This window comes from Artemia franciscana, chromosome 13 (genome assembly GCF_032884065.1).
Source record: "Artemia franciscana chromosome 13, ASM3288406v1, whole genome shotgun sequence".
Lineage (NCBI taxonomy): Eukaryota > Metazoa > Arthropoda > Branchiopoda > Anostraca > Artemiidae > Artemia > Artemia franciscana.
In genome coordinates, this window is record NC_088875.1 from 27,005,290 (window position 1) to 27,024,452 (window position 19,163).

The window sequence follows — 19,163 nt, forward strand, 5'->3', positions numbered from 1 at the left end:
GCATTTATAGTAACTTTAGTAACAAATTTTCGTTTTTTGGGCCTTCCAACAGACATTATACTAAATAAATAACTGATGCGTTGGAAACTTCACAATTTTATTTATGCTAAGCATGACATATTAGAAAATGCTTTTATGATGTCATAAGAAACTCACATATGATCTAGCAACAAGACAGAATTAAGGCTCTTAACGAATTTTTAAAGACTTCTGACCTATCTAGATCGCTTTTTTATGCGAGAATATCCCAAGATACCAATTTTCGCGAAAAATATGGCGTCGTTTTCGAGAAAAAACTACGTAAATTTACAATTATTGTTCGCTTATAAAGATAGTATATGCAGTCGGCTTATTTGTGCAGGTTTAATAGATATCTGACGTATGGATAATGCGTAGAATCGGACCTGATAATTTTTGTTCGAATTCGCTCTTTACTTTCACAAAAAAAAGTTTTTCTCTTTATTAAAAAATAAATTACTGAATTTGACAAGAAAGCTATTAAAACAAAACCAGATAAGAATAATAATAATACATAAAGAATGAACGAAACCAAGAATGAAAAAAGGACATGCTGCTTGATCATCCTAAAAACACATAATATTTGGTTATTTAATATGACCAAATGAAGAAAATACAAACTTGGCGCAGGAGTAAAAAAACTTAACTACTTAACAAGTATTCTCCCCGTCGCATGTGAAGCTAGGTCACAGTTTGTCAGAAGAGATCAAGGATGAAGATCAGAATAGGCTTAGCTATGTTGTTAGTTACTCTAATACTAAACGTTTTGGCAAAGGGGAATTGGAACACTGCCATTGATTGCAGGTAAACAAACTTTAGAAAACATCACTGATACACAGATGAATTACTTGGGGGATAAGACGTGATCCAAATAAGTTTGACATCTTGATTGATTAAAACTTCAACAAAGAGCCAAAGGGTGAACGGGGCAACAAAGATCTTTGGAAATGTAATTTCTGGATCCTTCTTGATTTTACATTTGAACTGTTAGAAATATAAGTTTTGAAGAAGGTCCCACCCGTATGAAAAACACTTGTAACTAAACCATTTTTATTTCAAAGAAATGTATTTCTTAATCTGAAAAGTTATTGACATCACCATATTTAAGGTGCCTATATTCCAAGACAAAACATTAACCATTAGCTAATGCTATTGTCACTGGATAACACTCAATTAAGAACATGAGCATAAGTAGGACTGACCAATTGGAAGGGGAAGTGGCTCATTAGCCTAATTATGTTTATATATTAGAATTATTTGGGTCCGGGCACCAGGCACATTGCAGGCTTGTACATATTTGATTCTCTAATTGCGTATTAGCATAATCATTGTGTTATTCTTTTGTTTTAAGTCATCAGGTTTCAATCAGAAATTTATACTGAATTAAAAATTTTGCCCTGAATTCAATTACTCCTTCCTGTTTATGCATCAAAAAATCGTCCAGCTTATAGCATTTGTTATCTTTTGGGACTTGTTGCGATTCTCACAATTGCGTCCATTCTAAAAGCGATGTCATTTTTACGATTCGATGTGATCATCCCTGTCGCTTTTCTTCTAACCGCAAATTTCATTGTCTATTATTTTGATTTGGGATTCGTTGGTGATGCTTTTTGTCGCATTTCTTCAAGCCGCAGATTTAGCTTGTGCTTCATTTTTGTGTATAATGTATACATTAGTTGTTCAGATTCATTTAAAACCATACGTAATTTCGCATGGTGTTATAGATACCAAAAAGTTTTTTTTTCCTCAGTCGTTATATTTTTGCTTTAATTGTGTTGCTATATAATTCCGTAGCAACCAGGAATGTTCCAATGCCTATGTCCTCTGAAATATCCAAATCATGTGTTGGGATAATCACCTTTCTATTCTTCAGTTTCAAGTCATAGGGTGGCAAATCGACAATTTAAGTTGAATTAAGAAATCATGGCGTGAATTAAACTCCTCCTTCCTGTTTATCCTTTACAAACTCTAAAATAACACGTTCCTTATTCCATTTAAATATCTGAGATATCTAAATTACACAATAGCATAATTATCGTGTTACTCTTTAGTTTTAAGTCACATTTTCTTTTGAAAATCAATGTGATTTTTACTGTTTCTTGTTGCATGGCTTTTTCTGTAGCTGTTCATAGTTATTTTTCATTCTTTGTAATTTTGCACATGTCATAAATATTAAAAATTAATTCTTTCTTTCTGTTTACCCTTCTTAGTTCCAAACACACACTAAACCAGCACGCTCCTTAATTCCGATGTAATTTGCTATGTCTTCTAACGACAAACTTCGTTGTGCATAATTTTCGTTTGCCTTTTGCCGTTCATGCCGTTTTCTTTAGCTGTTAGGAGTCATTTGTCATCTTTTGCAAATTCGCAAGCTTTATAGATACTAACAAGAGCTAAGAGCTCATAAGGCACTTGTGACGAGGCATGAAGAGCTAAGAGCCAAGAGATCATGTCGTATGACCTCTAACAAAATTCTATGAATCAATAGATTGATTTAAAAGGAAAATAAGAGGCTTCATGCCGGTCAGGATTTAAAATAAGAGCTCTAAGTCACGATGTCCTTCTAAATATCAAAATTCATTAAGATCCGATCACCCACTCGTATGTTATAAATACAAAATTTTTTCTAATTTTTCCTCTCCCTTTAGCCCCCCAGATGGTCGAATCTGGGAAAACGACTTTATCAAGTCAATTTGTGCAGCTCCCTGACACGCATACAAATTTTCATCGTCCTAGCATGTCCAGAAGCACCAAACTCGCCAAATCACTGAACCCCTCCCCCCAACTCCCCCAAAGAGAGCGAATCCAGTACGGTTCCGTCAATCACGTATCAAGGACATTTGCTTATTCTATCCACCAAGCTTCATCCTGATTCCTCCACTCAAAGTGTTTTCCAGGATTTCCCCCTCCAACTCCCCCTAATGTCAAAAGATCTGGTCGGGATTTGAAAAAAGAGCTCTGAGACATGAATTCCTCCTAAATATCAAATTTCATTAAGATGCGATCACCTATTTATAAGATAAAAATACCCCAATTTTCACGTTTTCCAAGAATTCCGGTTTCCCCCTCCAATCCCCCCAATGTCACAGGATCTGGTCGGAATTTAAAATTAGAGCTTTAAAGCACAAGATCTTTCTAAATATCAAATTTCATTAAGATCTGGTCACCTTTTCGTAAGTTACAAATACCTCAATTTTCCAAATTACCCCCCCCCCCCAACTCCACCAAAGAGAGCAGATCCGGTCCGGTTATGTCAGTCACGTATCTTAGACAGGTTTTTATTCTTCCCATCCAGTTTCATCCTGATCTCACCGCTTTAAGTATTACAAAGATTTCCGGTACCCCCAACTGCCCCCCCCCCATTAAGCTGGATCCGGTCGAGATTTAAAATACGAGATCTGAGTCACGAGGTCCTTCTAAATATGAAATTTCATTAAGATCCGATAACTCCTTCGTAAGTTGAAAATACGTCATTTTTTTCTAATTTTCCAGAATTAATCCCCCCTCCCCCAATAGAGTGGATCCGTTCCAATTATGTAAATCACGTATCTAAGACTTCTGTTTATTTTTTCCACTAAGTTTCATCCCGATCCCTCCAATCTAAGCGTTCTCCATCAATTTAGGCTCCCCCACCCCAAACTCCCCCCAATGTCACCAGATCCGGTCGCGACTTAAAATAAGAGATTTGAGACACGATATCCTTCTAAATATCAAATTTCATTGAGATCCGATCACCCGTTCGTAAGTTAAAAATACCTCATTTTTTCTAATTTTTCAGAATTAATCCCCCCCCCTCCAACTACCCCAAAGAGAGCAGATCCGTTCCGGTTATGTCAATCATATATCTAGGACTTGTGCTTATTTTTCCCACCAAGTTTCATCCCGATCCCTCCGCTCTAAGTGTTTTCCAAGTTTTAAGTTTCCCCCTCCCAACTCCCCCCACCCAATGTCACCAGATCTGGTCGGGATTTAAAACAAGAGCACTGAGACACGATATCCTTCTGAATATCAAATTTCATTGAGATCCGATCACCGTTCGTAAGTTAAGAATACCTCATTTTTTTAGTTTTTCAGAATTACCCCCCCCCCCCCCCCCCCTCAACTACCCAAAAGAGAGCAGATCCGGTCCGGTTATGTCAGCCATGTATCTTAGACAGGTTTTTATTCTTCCCATCCAGTTTCATCCTGATCTCACCGCTTTAAGTATTTTCTAAGATTTCCGGCTCCCCCCAACTGCCCCCCCCCCAATTACGCTGGATCCAGGTGAGATTTAAAATAAGAGATCTGAGTTACGAGGTCCTTCTAAATATCAAATTTTATTGAGATCCGATCACCCGTTCGTAAGTTAAAAATACCTCATTTTTTAATTTTTCAGAATTACCCGCCCCCCCTACTACCCCAAAGAGAGCAGATCCGTTCCGGTTATGTCAATCATGTATCTAGGACTTGTGCTTATTTTTCCCACCAAGTTTCATCCCGATCCCTCCACTCTAAGTGTTTTCCGAGATTTTAGGTTTCCCCCTCCCAACTCCCCCCAAATATCACCAGATCCGGTTGGGATTTAAAATAACAGCTTTGAGACACGATATCCTTCGAAACATCAAATTCCATTAAGATCTGATCAACAGTTCGTAAGTTAAAAATACTTCAATTTTTCTATTTTTTTTGAATTAACGGGCCCGCCACTCCCCCCCCCCAGATGGTCAAATCGGGAAAACGACTATTTCTAATTTAATCTGGTCCGGTCTCTGATGCGCCTGCCAAATTTCATCGTCCTAGCTTACCTGGAAGTGCCTAAACTAGCAAAACCGGGACCGACAGACAGACAGACCGACAGAATTTGCGATTGCTATATGTCACTTGGTTAATACCAAGTGCCATTAAAACGACACGACCACCCCTGGGGAAAAATTATGTAGTTTTTGCTCTTTGAATGTTGCATGCATCATAGATACTAAAATGAAGCGATCACTCCAGGGGGAAACGATGTAGTTAATGCTCATGAAATATACATAAATATGACGTCACATAGGCGTCTTTTTTTTCGAGAATTAAGGCTCTAAACGAATTTTACCAAATTCATACCTATCCAGTTCGGTTTTTCAGGGTGCCAATTTTCAATAGAATTATGGAGCTGTATTAAGAAAAACACTATAAATAACCATAGACATACATATATTCATACACAATTACTCGTTTCTAGAAAACTTCCCCTCCCACGGAAACTCCCTCACATGCAAAATTGAGCAGTTAAAAAGGAAGTATGGCAAATAAAAACAATGAAGAAAAGAAGGATTTTAGAACTTTTTACTTATTTCCCAAAACATAGCAGGATGTATGGTAAAGAATATCCCCTAGTATTTACTTGTACACGTTTTTTTCATGCTTTTGGGGATATAGTTATCAAAGCAGGGTAAGATAAATGTTAAAGAAAATATTCTGAAAATATGAAATTAGTTTCAATTATAAAATAGTTGAAATATGATGTTATTGCACAGAAGTAATAAACTAGAACTAAGAACTACGAGTAAGTACTTACCGTGGATAATATATGGTTCCAACCAGAGGTTTTACTAGCCAAAACTTTTTTTGGGTGGGGTTGGGGGAGGGGGGTAATGGACTTTACCGATGGAATGGTATATTTCCATCAGTCAATTTTCTTTAATACAAATTTTGACCGAGTAAAACACTGGTGCTTATTACCACTATTTTACCAACTCAAATTTTATCGGACCGGCTGAGAGCATTGAAGCATGGGTGTGTCCACTCCTTCATACGTGTCATTCCTTCCAACGACAATATTACATAATACCAGTTCGTCATTGTGGTCGAGGACATGTCCACTAGGTATATCTCAGAAGGTTAAACACCTTTAAGGGGCATTTTTTAAGATTTTATTTGGTGCAAAAAAATATTAATGGTATAAAACGCCACTTCCCATGGCACACCTTTTTTGGTCACTTTGACTCTAGAACTGTTAATTTTTGTTGGAATGAGCCCTCTTTTGGTCTTCTAAAACCGTCACTTCAATATGATCAACCCTAGGAAGCAAAAAGAAAATTGACATACATCCGTGATCCTTCTTCTGTTTTTTTTTTTTTCTTACAAAATTCTATATTTGGTAGATTAGTGCCTTTAAGCTCCACCACAAGGTTATCTAATATACTGGATCTAATAGTTTATTTTTCATTCAGATCACTTGCCTTTTCGGGGATGTTTTCTCGATTTTTCGTAAATCAGGAAATTTTCTCAGGCTCGTTGAGTTTGATGTATAACATCAGTCTTAGTAAGCTTTATATATTTGGAATCAAAGAAAAAAAGGATTTTGATGTCTTAATTGCTATCAAGATCCCTTTTTTTAGTTCTGGTTACTATTGGCCCCAGTCGCTTCTTACTTACTTACTTACATGTATTTTGAAATATAGTAGAATATATAAATGCCTTCTTTTCTTAATTCTTTTTATTTGTCTTAATTTCCTTTTGGCTGCTCAATTTTACATGTGGGAAGGATTCCCAAAGGGGAAATATCAGGAGAGAATTTTCCACGGAGGAGGGTATATTTGACTTTGGGGAATACACCTTACCCCAGAATTGATGGTGTCGGTAACTCCCAGCCAATTACTAATCTGAATTACTCATCTGACGCTCTACAGTGGGTACGCGAATCGAGTGTTTTTTCTTTGTCAAACAATTCGTGGTAACAAACTATAAGTAAGGAGCGATGTGGCTCAATAGGAACCAAAACTCTAAAATACAAAATTTTGATATCAATAGATACATAAAAAAGAATCGGAATTGTTATGCTGATTCCAAGTAAACTAGACCATAAGGATTGAAGGGAAACTAACCCCCCTCCAACGCCCCTTTCTTCCCCTAAGTCACGCGATCAAAATTTTGGGATAGCCATTTTTTCAATATAATTGAAAGGCCCAGTAACTACACCCTTGGAGATAACACGACCCCCCAGCTCCTGAGGAAAGGTCTGTAAGTCATGAAATTTGCCCATTGTTTATGCATAGTATTTGTTATTGGGAAGCATGCAGACATTTTTCGGGAAAGAGGGATAATTTCTGCTGGAGGTATTTTCCATGGGGATAATTTTCTGTGAGAAGAGAAGTTTCCCAGCGGTGGACTTTCCAAGGAATCAAGGCTACCTTAAACATTGCACCCGATGATTCCTGGGTTTTAGGCACAAGAAATATTAATACGGCCTGATCGTACTTACCAATGTCAATTTCCGATCATAGTAACCATCCGTTTGACGCGATAAGGCTTAAGATAGAAATAAACTAAATGAACTTGAATAGTAGCTTTTCGATTCGCGAATTGGAATGGAGTTGTTTCGGTACTCCTGAATTATTCAGAACACACTCAAGAAGTTGCTGGATGTACGATCTATGAAAACCGGTTTCATAGCCACAAAGACAAATAATAGGTGACAGAATGCATCGGCCTTGTACAATTTGGGCTAGATATTTGCACATTAAGGGGTGGGGATGAGGTTAGGCTACTTAACCCCCATGATCCCCTAATCTGCAAATATATAGCCCAAATGATATAATTATATAAACTAAAGTATTATATTTTCATCATATTTTGGTATATTTCATAAGGATTAACCTAACTTGACGTCTCGAGTGCGTTCTGAATAATGCAGGAGTACCATTGTTTCTTTCAAAAGATGCAAAAACCATTAACATGAATCCGTAACTAACTTTCTCAAGAAAAACATAAAGCTTCTTATTTTGTTATTAAATAAAAAAAAGAAGTTTTTTAAGTAAATGTAAGGAGCGACACTAAAACTTAAAACGAACAGAAATTACTCCGTATATGAAAGGGGCTGTTCCCTCCTCAACGCCCCGCTCTTTATGCTAAAGTTTGACTCTTTGTCTCAACTCTACTTTTTGAAACAGTAAAAAAATTTAGCGTAAAGAGCGGACTGTGACCACGAACTGTTTGATATATTATTAACGAGTTAAAGCTTTGTCCTACGGCTATTGCCTACTTAATTTAACGGGCCATTTTCATCAAGATTATATTCTGTTTTGGGGGACATTTTACTTTTTGTACTGTTTTGGGGGGAAATTCTTTTTTGTAGTCTATTGCTTCAAACTTCTTTTTTTTTGTATTTTGTAAAAACCAACTGAACAGACAGTAATTTACAACATATTAAGGTAATTCTGTATCCCGAGGCTTAATTAGACAGTTTCAGAAATACGATAAAAGCCAGACAATTAAAAATTACAACCTATCACCAATAGCTATTACAATTTCAATTTAAATAAGTCTTTTCAAGTGAAATATCCTTTAAAGAGTCCTTCCAATTAAAAATCCTTCTTAAGGATAATTCACTAAACTTTTATTTATGATAAATACGTAAGCAAAGACAGAGAGAAACCTCTCTATTTTGCTAAAGTTGGGATTTTTTCATTGGGCAAAGTTTTCAATGACCTGTTTTTTCATGTTTATTAAATAAAAAAAAACAAGTTTTTGTAACTGAAAGTAATGAGCGACATTAAAACTTAAAACAAACAGAAATTACTTCGTATATGAAAGAGGCTGCTTCCTCATCAACGCCCCGCTCTTTACGCTAAAGTTTGACTCTGTCTCTCAATTCTTCTTTTTAGAACAGTAAAAAACTTTAGCGTAAATAGCGGGGCGTTGATGAGGAAGCAGCCTCTTTCATATACGAAGTAATTTCTGTTCGTTTTAAGTTTTAATGTCGCTCATTACTTTCAGTTAAAAAAACTTGTTTTTTTTATTTAATTTCTGAACGTTTTTGAATCAATGCATGTTTTGATTTTGGCTCTCCGCAGAGGAATAATTAAAACGAAATTTGCATTTTTTTTTTTTTTGGCTAAATGGCTTTCTCATAATTTTGATCGAATGATTTTGAGAAAAAAAGAGCGGGGGAGGAAGCCTAGTTGCCCTCTGATTTTTTGGTTAATTAAAAAGGCAACTAGAACTTTTAATTTTTTACGAATATTTTTATTAGTAAAAGATTTACGTAACTTATAAATTAGCTTACGTAAAGAACTTTTGTATTCTCATATTTTTATCACGTATATGAGGGGGTTCGCCCCCTTGTCAGATCCTCGCTCTTTACACTAAAGCTTAAATTTTGTCCCAATTCATTAAGAATGACCCCAGAATCACAAAAGCCGTAGAATAAATAGTTGAAATTACTAAAAATACTTTAACGTAAAGAGCGAGGTATTAGGAGGAGGTGAGCCCCTCAAATGGGTAATAATTTCTGTTTGTTTTAAGTTTTAATTCTGTTCCTTACTTCAAGCTGAGAGAACTTTTTCATATTTATTTTTTCATTGTGTTTTTAAATAATGCTAGTAAATCCTGCGCTCCCTTCATGGAGATTTTCTTACCCCATGACAAATTATCGATGGAAAGTTCCCCCAGCATATCCCCCTCTTCTCAACCCCTCCCTCAACCAAAAAAATCCTCCTGAAAACGCCTGTACACTTCCCAATAACCATTACTATATGTAAGCATTGGTCAAAGTTTGTAACTTGTTGCCCCTCCCATGGGGACTGTGGGGGAGTAAGTCGTCCCCAAAGACATAGTTATAAGGTTTTTCGACTACGCTGAATAAAATGGCTATCTCAGAATTTTGATCCGTTGACTTTGGTAAAATAATTAGCGTGGGAGGGGGCCTAGGTGCCCTCCAATTTTTTTGGTCACTTAAAAAGGGCACTAGAACTTTTCATTTCCGTTAGAATGAGCCCTCTTGCAACATTCTAGGACAACTGGGTCGATACGATCACCCCTGGGAAAAAAACAAAAAAACAAAAAAACAAATAAACACGCATCCGTGATCTGCCTTCTGGCAATAAATACAAAATTCCACATTTTTGTAGATAGGAGCTTGAAACTTCTACAGTAAGGTTCTCTGATACGCTGAATCTGATGGTGTGATTTTCGTTAAGATTCTATGACTTCTAGGGGGCGTTTCCCCCTATTTTCTAAAATAACGCAAATTTTCTCAGGCTCGTAACTTTTGATGGGTAAGACTAAACTTGATGAAACTTATATATTTAAAATCAGCATTAAAATGCGATTCTTTTGATGTAGGTATTGGTATCAAAATTCCATTTTTTAGAGTTTTGGTTACTATTGAGCCGGGTCGCTCCTTACTACAGTTCGTTACCACGAACTGTTTGATTTATTTAGTAAGTCTTCTGTAGCATCTGGTGGATAGAAAACAGAGTTCGAAGTTGGTCCATTTCTCATTGAAAATTTATAAATTTCTATAGAATTTCAGAATTGAAGTCTGTTTTCCTGGATGTATCTATTATCATGAGTTTATTCTTTTGTTTATTTTTCTTAGCTACAGTTCAAGTTACGATGCGGAACAATAAGTAAATATAAATGTACCTGCATAATTGGTAATATCGATAACTTCAAACCAATTGGTAATCTCCAAAAATTATGCTACATTATCCCACGGTACCTGAAGAGTGTTTCGCCCACTATATGATCAATCAGTATGTTTTCCCCTTTTTATGCCTGTCATCCTACAGTCTCTGCTGATAACTAAAACCAACCAGATTGAGAATGTTTCAGTTTCAGGCACTCTTTCCATTTTGACAACCATGTCTCACTGTAAATAGATCTTATCCTGAAAAAACACTTATTTTCAACCCGTGGTATAAGCAACGCTGGGGATGGGGAGATGAGCATATTGAATGCACGCTAAAAGATCATAAGTAATTAGACTTGGACCGACTTTTCACTCACCGATAAGAAAAAGTTAGGTGTTAATTTTTTAATCGCTTTCAGGTTTTGGTAGAATAATCGTGGTGCCAAAATATTTCACTATGTATGGAGAAACTAGCCAACACGTAACAAGCGGCACGTGCCAAAAAAGGTAGCAGGTACAAAAAAACGGTTTACCCCCATCCACCAATAAAAGATCCAACAACCCTTAAAAAACTTTTCTGAGAGTTTCAAATTCATTCCCAAGTCGTGAGACAAAAAAGGGTACGCTTGCCAAACTACGAGTAAAATTTTGTCCTTTTTAAATAGATCTGTTTAAACAGACAGATTTCTTTAGTTGTATTTTGCATATTCAATTGCATTTTGGCTTCAAGCATAAAAAAAACATGTTCGTTTTTTCTTGTTTTATTAAGTTGTTTCTTTTGATAGTTTATGTATGTAGTTTCCCTCTTTTTCTCTTTTGTTATTTGCGGCCATTCGATTTTTTTGTGCCAAACATTCTTTATTATATATTAAGTATTCTCTTGTTAGCACCCGAAAACAAACCAGCTCCTGTTGTAGCACTCCAAAGAGACTACTACCCGTCACATACCATCACTTGATAGTTCTCAAATTAGTGAATGGCTAGGCGTTACGAACCCTTACCAATTATTAAAGTAAAATGTTTCATCCACAAATGTTTATCTTTATATTTTTCAACATTTAAAAATGAATTTTAACTTGAAAATGCGATTCTATAAAATAACAAAACAGCAACTGAAAATGCTGTGTAACTTTTTTTTAAAATCTTTATCGACTATAAAATATGCTGCATAGGCAGGGGTTGCAAGTTTTGCTCCAGGTACAACTTGGTAGTAGTAGTAGTAGTAGTATTAATTTATTAACCAAAGGAAATAAAACAGACAAAATCAATCGGTAGCACACCAAAAACGTTGCTTGCGATGGAATTTCCCAAGCGTTGCTTGGGATAATGACATACTTCCCGGTTGGAGGCTTTTTCGTCATTGGCTTTGGCCTTAATTAGTATAAAATTAGGAGCCCGTAGTTGGAAGCTGAGAGTGGATTGAAGATTAGTAGTCAATTTTTCTTCTGAGAAAACAAGCAAGTTAAAAACAATTCATTATTTACAGAGTTACCCTAAATATGACACTTATTATAATACTAGCTATTGGGGTGGCGCCTCGCGCCACCCCAACACCTAGTTTGAGGGGGCGCTTCGCGCCACCCCAACACCTAGTTTGAGGGGGCGCTTCGCGCCACCCCAACACCTAGTTTGAGGGGGCGCTTCGCGCCACCCCAACACCTAGTTTGAGGGGGCGCTTCGCGCCCCCCGCACGCGTAAGTCCTTACGCGCTATTGTAGTTGTGTCCCTGTGTCCCAGTTGTGTCCCACCTGTGAATATAGATAGATATATAAATGTTTTTAGCTACGGAAAACTCGCGAATATACAAAATTCTCGGCTGTCCCATTGTCTGTGCATATAAATAGATTGTCAGGTTTACCGACTCTTGAACATGCAACATATAATTGTCCATGGGAAAAACAATCTGTATTCAGATCTATACCTCATTATTCTAATGATTGCCCTTGAGCTTTGTTGATGGTGATTGCTAATCGAACATTCCCTGTGTCCCCGTCGTCATTTATATATCCCCCTGTGCCTACCGGCGTCCCCGTTGTAGTTGTGTCCCTGTGTCCCGGTCGTCATTTATATTCCCTGTGTCCCGGTCGTCATTTGTGTCCTGGTCTGTAATTTCTCTTTGAGTGTCACGGTCGTCATTTATATTCCCTGTGTCCCGGTCGTCATTTGCGTCCTGGTCGTCATTTGTGTCTCGGTGCTTTGTTGATGGTGATTGCTAATCGAACATTCCCTGTGTCCCGGTCGCTTTCTCTTTGAGTGTCCCGGTCATCATTTATATTCCCTGTGTCATTTGTGTCCCGATGTCCCGGTCTGTAATTTCGTCCTTCGACAAACATGACGTCAGTCGACACACAAAGATGACGTCACTCGACAGACATAACACACATACAACTTATTTTTATATATATAGATAATACCTGTATTTTATTGAACAGCCAATTAGGAATATACGTTGAATAATTGATTTTGAAGCCTCGTCGTTAAAATACAATTAGTTTAGTGTTGTGTGTTGCATATGAAGATCGTGTTGCTAAAGGACCTAGCTCGGACAATCGTTTAATAATTTTTCCTTGTGTTGTAATGCCGCACCGTTTGAGCTTGCGTTCAAAAAGCAGATTCCTTTTGGATAGTGATACAATCAAATGTTATGTTTTCCTTTAGAATAATGAACGAACATTAAAAGAGAAAAAGAAAAATGATATTTCGAAGCCATTCTACTGGAGTCGGCATAGATTATACGGGTTAAAACACTAAAAATATTACCTCCCCTCAAAAAGATTTTTCGGGGAAAGAGAAATTTTGTCAAACAGCAAACAGACAGGTGATTTTTAAGAAAAATTGACCATTATTTCAGCTTAGCTGTATTTTAGAGGAGAGCGGAATGGCGGTCTTGCACCCTGAGACTCCAGGTCAAGTCAAAAATCCTCCTTGAGGATTTTTGACATTTGACTACATTCTACAAATTAGCAGGGTAGCCTCCCCATTTTTGAAAATTATACGAGTGATGTTATTTTTTATCCCCCCCACCTAATTAAGTTTAAAGTCACTCCAGAAAAGAGTGTCCCTGTGCAAAGTGATTTAAATCTGAGTTTTTTTTCAAAAAAAACGTTTGTTTTTTGTTTTTTCTTTTTCCAGGATTTTTCCTGGATCATAAATATGGGGGAGGTCATAAATATGACCTCCCCCCAAAAGAAATTATTTGTTTTTTTTTCAAAAAAACGTTTGTTTTTTCTTCTTCCAGGATTCATGATCCAGGCTGTTTTCCTTCCAGGATCAAACACTATAAATATGATCTCCCCCCAAAATATAGTTTTCGGCGAAAGAGAAATTTTGTCAAACAGCAAAACAGACCGGTGATTTTTAGGAAAAATTGACCATCATTTCAGCTTAGGTGTATTTTAGAGGAGAACGGAATGGCGGTCTTGCACCCTGAGACTGCAGGTCAAGTCAAAAATCCTCATTGAGGATGTTTGACATTTGACTACATTCTACAAATTAGCAGGGTAGCCTCCCCATTTTTGAAAATTATACGAGTGTTGTTGTTTTTTTTTAATCTTAACTTTATCGTTAAAAGTGACATATTTTTTATCCCCCCCCCCCAATTAAGTTTAAAGTCACTCCAGAAAAGAGTGTCCCTGTGCAAAGTGATTTAAATCTGAGTTAAATTATTATTTTTTTTCTTAAAAAACTTTTGTTTTTTGTTTTCTCTTCTTCCAGGATTTATGATCCAGGATCAAACACTATAATTATGACCTCCCCCCCAAAAAAAATTCAGGGAAAGAGAAATTTTGTCAAACAGAAAAACAGACAGGTGATTTTTACGAAAAAATGACCATCATTTCAGCTTAGCTGTACTTTAGAGGAGAACGGAATGGCGGTCTTGCACCCTGAGACTGCAGGTCAAGTCAAAAATCCTCCTTGAGGATTTTTGACATTTGACTACATTCTACAAATTAGCAGGGTAGCCTCCCCATTTTTGAAAATTATACGAGTGATGTTATTTTTTATCCCCCCCCCCTAATTAAGTTTAAAGTCACTCCAGAAAAGAGTGTCCCTGAGCAAAGTGATTTAAATCTGAGTTTTTTTTAAAAAAAAAAAATGTTTGTTTTTTGTTTTTTCTTTTTCCAGGATTTTTTCCTGGATCATAAATATGGGGGAGGTCATAAATATGACCTCCCCCCAAAAGAAATTATTTGTTTTTTTTCAAAAAAACTTTGTTTTTTCTTCTTCCAGGATTCATGATCCAGGCTGTTTTCCTTCCAGGATCAAACACTATAAATATGACCTCCCCCCAAAATATAATTTTCGGCGAAAGAGAAATTTTGTCAAACAGCAAAACAGACCGGTGATTTTTAGGAAAAATTGACCATCATTTCAGCTTAGGTGTATTTTAGAGGAGAACGGAATGGCGGTCTTGCACCCTGAGACTGCAGGTCAAGTCAAAAATCCTCATTGAGGATGTTTGACATTTGACTACATTCTACAAATTAGCAGGGTAGCCTCCCCATTTTTGAAAATTATACGAGTGTTGTTTTTTTTAATCTTAACATCATCGTTAAAAGTGAGATATTTCTCACCCACCCCCCTAATTAAGTTTAAAGTCACTCCAGAAAAGAGTGTCCCTGTACAAAGTGATTTAAATCTGAGTTTTTTTCCTCAAAAAAAAAAACGTTTGTTTTTTGTTTTTTCTTCTTCCAGGATTTTTTCCTTCCAGGATCAAACATTATAAATATGACCTCCCCCCAAAAGAAATTTTCGGGAAAAGAGAAATTTTGTCAAACAGCAAAACAGACAGGTGATTTTTACAAAAAATTGACCATCATTTAAGCTTAGCTGTACTCAAGAGGAGAACAGAATGGCGGTCTTGCACCCTGAGATTGTAGGTCAGGTCAAACAAAAATCCTTCTTGAGGATTTTTGACATTTGATTACATTCTACAAATTAGCGGAGTAGCCTCCCCATTTTTGAAAATTATAAGAATGTTTTTTTTTGTCTTAACATTATCGTTGAAAGTGAGATATTTCTTATCCCCCCCCCCCAATTAAGTTTTAAGTCACTCCAGAAAAGAGTGCTGGCATTGTCCCTGTGCAAAGTGATTTAAATATGAGTTAAATTATTTTTATATTTTTTTCAAACCGTTTTTTTTCTTCTCCCAGGATTAAGGATCCAGGATTTTTCCCATCATTGACCATTGTAGGTCAGGCTAAAAATCCTCCTTGAGTATTTTTGTCATTTGACTACATTCTACAAATTAGCGGGGTAGCCTCCCCATTTTTGAAAAAAATACGGGTTTTTTTTTTTAATCTTAACATTATCGCTAAAAGTGAGATATTTCTTATCCCCCCCCCCAAATAAGTTTATAGTCACTCCAGAAAAGAGTATCCCTGTGAAAAGTGATTTAAATCTGAGTTAAATTATTTTTTTTTCTTTAAAAAAAAAACGTTTGCTTTTTGTTTTTTTTCTTCTTCCAGGATTTTGTCATTTGACTACATTCTACAAATTAGCGGGGTAGCCTCCCCACTATTGAAAATTATACCAGTGTTGCTGTTTTTTTTTTTAATCTTAACAATTTCATTAAAAGTGAGATATTTCTTATACCCCCCCCCCCCCGCCCAATAGGTTTAAAGTTACTCCAGAAAAGAGTGCTGGCAGTGTCCCTGTGTAAAGTGATTTAAATCTGAGTTAAATTATGCGTTTTTTCTCTTTTTTAGGAAATACGTATTCGCACCTAGATGTCGAGGGGTCATTTCGAAAAGGTCACATAAAACACGCTCTCAAGAAGGAAGATACTTAAAATTACACAATTTAAGGTATGTTTTCAAACTCTTAGTTTCCGTTGAAAGGCCAAGCATTAACCAACAGGTCAAGGATTTTCCTTGTTCAATAGTCCTGTAATCCAGTTCTTCGTGTTAAGATCTCCAAGACATAAAATAAATACCACTGAGAGAGGAATTCATTCAAACTACACAGCGTTGAATGGAGTTAAAATACACCGGACATCATTCTTAAATACACAAACGGGGAAATGGCTAGGATTATCTATCCAATTAAATTCGAGACTTACCGCATAAACCGAAAAAAATCATTCGCATAGTGTTTTAATTGCCTAAAAATAATATCAAAATATTTTAATTTAATAGTATACACCGTAGGGCTTAAGATAAAAAACGTATAATAAACAATCGATTTATGGCCCTAAAGTTATAGGGATTAAAAATGCACGTTCTAGCAGCGTGCTGAATCTCTGTTTTAGGGTATATAGCAAAATTTTTCATGCAAAAAACTTATTTTTTTTGCCAATGACGTTCATTTAGCCATAGAAATGTTAAAAAAAAAAAAAAAAAAAACAGCAAAAAGACTAACAACGTTGGAATGAAAGCTAATATTTACTATCGTTCGAGAATACATATTTTATGCTAATAACTCAAATATAAATTCTGGTTTCAATATAGTCTTACAGTTCTTTAATCTAGTTATGTAGTGTTTAATTCGCCAGTTGATGAGGATGTTCTTGAGTTTCCACGCACCCACCATGCAATATCGGCATACAGAGCAGAATTGCCGAAGGACCATTGCAGCTAGGCCTCTTAGGATAGTTCAATATAGTCTCAGAAAAGACGGCTCACGCATCAACAACAAACGAAAATGGAACTGATCGAGAAACTAATACAAATCAAATAAGGCATCCGTTGTCAATTTCCAAGTGATTTTTCTTTTCAAGCTCTTCTAGCGAAATCATGAAGGTTAAATCAGAGACGTCAACTGTAGGGGAGGTAGGGCATTGGCCCCCCCAAAATTTTCTACTCCTCCTAGATTTTTGAAAAAAACTTTTTTGGTACTTCCATCCAAATATATCTTTTTTCGGGTACTTCCATTGAATTAAAAATGAAAACAACACAAGTCCCCCCTTCAGTTTTGAAAATGCGTTTACCACCCTTAAATTTCATGAACTGACGGCACTGGTCAATTACGGTAAGCTGAACTGCCCAATGCTTGTTTATAGATCAATTCCAGCCATTCTTGCTAGCAAAATGCCTCAAGACAATGTATTTGTAGCAGTTTACATTAGCGTTAAAATACCTTGTTTTTTTTAGAAGGGTCTTTTGTTCTTACTTCCTCCCCTTTTTACAGGTCCTGCAGTGTATACGATTACATTGATAATTGGTATAACTTAATGTGATTTTATGTATAACTTAATGTCATTTTAGGTCTTCAGAGAACGAAAGGCAAGACCTACAGAAGTTCCATTTACCGCTGACAATTAGACAATGGATAAGCAGGCTTGATTTTACAATGAATGACTGACGACTGAACGAGGTTTGCAGCCATCAACAGAATAAGAAATAACTTTTCAGGATAAAATATTTTAATATTGAATTTTGCAAGTGTTTGTCTATCATTTTAGAAAATTTTGCTCACTCTAAAAATTAAAGCATTAACTCTTATGTATCAATATTATAAACTATATTGAAATAGGAAAAATTTCAATATATCTTTGAGGACATATTTTTCGTCCTTTGGAAACAAATTTGGGCTATATATTTGCACATTAGGGGTGAGGGGATATGGAGTTATAAGTACAGCGGGTCTGCATGCAAATGTGTCATCTACAATTATATTATGAAGCAAGAATTGTTTTCTGACTTCAAACTTTCCGAATACTTTACCCCCCCCCCCTAATGTGAAAATATATAGCTCAAATTATCCCATCTATTCTCCTAATTCTCTTTGTCTTTTCTCACGCTAAGTTGAAAGAAACTAAGGAAAGAAATCTGTTTATAATGCGTCAATGCATGAACAACTTGTGCTGCAGGGGATATATCATACAAGTACCTATGATTGTTTTACCAATTGAATAGCTATAGCTTGGAGCATACAAAGATACGCCAGACCTCAATGTTTTGAGCAAAGCCAGTGAACATATTATCCACTGTGTCAACGGGTCAGACCATAGGCTTACCCCCTTCAAGCCAATCGCAGCATGTTGAGCTCTTTCAGTCAATAGATAGTCAGAAGACACATACTTCGTAAAACAAAACACAACAGCTATAACTTCTGCATATTCATCAATCTTATTCTTAATTTCGGAAGTCCCGCTTCAGTAAGTCATATAAAACATGAAATTAATTCAAAATGTACTCCAGTATACAAAACCAACTTCAGGTGTTTATCAAAGAGTTGTATCTTTTTTACTGTGAGACTACGAAAATTTCTTGGGAACAGTCGAACTTTTAAACAGGACAGATTAGAGAAGAACCAGAACAAAGTTTGGAAGCTATATCCCCTCATCATCACCCCAACAGCAGGAGAGGATAGAAAATCAACGAGTCCCTTGGTTTTAAACAAAAAAGCCCATGGATGCAATTTGAAACTTGGGCAACAGATAAGATAGATAAAACATTTCATGATCTACTAGGGGCGACACAAATTTAACTCCTCCGCCGGGAAATTTGTAAGCCTCAATATACCAAGATTCAAAATCAAGGTACATTGTTTTTTTGTTTGCAAAAGTTGCATAAATCTGCAGCTTCTGAATAATTAAAAGGAGAGACCACTCCGCAAAATTGTGCAGAAAACATAAATGGAATTATTTCCACATGTTTTTCCATTTTAGAGATTCAAAGGTTTCCACAGTAAACTACGAATACTAACTTATTCTATAGAATATTCGTAACATAAATTATAAAGTGATGGTGTTAACAAAGTTTATTCAAAAATATAGGCTGGGATTTTTCTTACTACAAACATGCTTCTAAAGACGTTTAAGTGTTCA

General features: G+C 36.2%; 1 protein-coding gene and 1 long non-coding RNA gene across 3 annotated transcripts in view; one reads left to right on the plus strand and one right to left on the minus strand.

Moving 5' to 3' along the window:
• LOC136034737 (zinc finger protein GLIS1-like) overlaps positions 1-11,018 on the minus strand; it is a 78,157-nt gene extending 67,139 nt beyond the window's left edge. For both annotated transcript variants that reach the window (XM_065716112.1, XM_065716110.1), the window contains exon 1: positions 10,408-11,018. The gene's annotated coding sequence lies outside the window, so the exon portion shown is untranslated. The remainder of the gene's footprint in view (positions 1-10,407) is intronic.
• On the plus strand, positions 712-17,835 carry LOC136034739 (uncharacterized). Its single transcript, XR_010619237.1, has 3 exons — positions 712-822; positions 16,102-16,200; positions 17,599-17,835. It is a non-coding gene; the product is annotated as an uncharacterized LOC136034739 (long non-coding RNA).
• Positions 17,836-19,163: the final 1,328 nt, after the last annotated feature.